The sequence below is a fragment of the Pteropus alecto genome, unplaced genomic scaffold (genome assembly GCF_000325575.1).
Source record: "Pteropus alecto unplaced genomic scaffold, ASM32557v1 scaffold63, whole genome shotgun sequence".
NCBI classification, from domain to species: Eukaryota; Metazoa; Chordata; class Mammalia; order Chiroptera; family Pteropodidae; genus Pteropus; species Pteropus alecto.
The window spans coordinates 2,104,612-2,105,680 of NW_006434897.1; the positions used below are offsets into that span (position 1 = coordinate 2,104,612).

Sequence of the window (1,069 nt, forward strand, 5' to 3'; positions counted from 1 at the left end):
ATGTTTCCTTATGTGTAGGAACGCAAAGTCCAGTCCAGGTCACAGTCTCAATGCTTCCATTATCCTACAGAAAAACTGATTGCTGTTAATGGTTCCTGGAAGGTGTGACCTGCTTAGAGGAAAGAAGCCGGGTTTCTTTCTTTGCTGGCCTGAAGGAAAGAGACCTGTCAGGTTGTGAATAGATGGGTGAAAGGAAAAGGGGAGAAAGAACCTCACAATTTTCTTCCTGAGAGGAGGAAGAGAAGATAACATCGGTGGTTTGGAGCATGTTCAGCATCCTCGCGGTCCTTTTCGCTACGCTTCAGCCTGCCAGTCTTCTGTTTTGACCTGTCTCTGCACTTGGACTCGACTTAAGCACAAGGATGGGCTAAGGGGTAAGCGAAGTCAGCACCGTCGGACACCGCTTCCCTAAAATGAAAACTCAGCAGTGGGTGTGCGCACGTTAATATGTGAGTATGCGTGCGCGGTAACCCGCGGACGCAGTTGGCCTGGCGCCGCCCCAGCCCAACCCCCAACCCCAATCCCTATAAAGGCCGCGCTCGCCACCGCCCTCCGCACAGTCGGGAGCGCAGTCTGCCGGGGAGGTAGCTGCGGGCTCCCCACACAGTGGCACTCCGCACTCACACACTTGGAAGCGCCTCCCCACGTCCCTCCCCTGCCCTCCTCTTGCTTTGCTTTTCTCTCTCACCACAAATAGTCGCCGACCAACTGCCAATCCGTCTCTCTCTCTCGCAACAACATGACCGACTGGGAAGCGGTGGCTCAGGCACAGCAGCTCTGCTGGCGCAGGCAGGAGGTGCAGGAGGATTATTAAATAACGCAGCTCGACTCCGCAACTGGGAGTGGAGAGAAGGAGCTCAACAGCCGAGAAGGGGAGGGAGGGCAGAGGAGGGGTCCAGGAAAGACACCCCCGTGCCCCGAAGACGCAAACCCCTGATTGCCCAAGAGGAGCCTTAACAAGCAGCGCGGAGCCTTCAAGGTAGTAACGACCCCGGTGGCCCCGCGCTCGGAGGGTCGCGCGTCGCGTTGCCGCTGCGCTGGGGCCGGCCCCTGGCGGACGCGGGATGAC

The 1,069-nt window shown here is 57.9% G+C and overlaps 1 protein-coding gene across 1 annotated transcript in view; it reads left to right on the forward strand.

The window, feature by feature from the left end:
* The first annotated feature begins 749 nt into the window (after positions 1-749).
* The window catches only part of CCSER1 (coiled-coil serine rich protein 1), a 1,126,758-nt gene continuing 1,126,438 nt past the window's right edge, over positions 750-1,069 (forward strand). The window contains exon 1 of the mRNA XM_006910733.2: positions 750-979. The gene's annotated coding sequence lies outside the window, so the exon portion shown is untranslated. The remainder of the gene's footprint in view (positions 980-1,069) is intronic.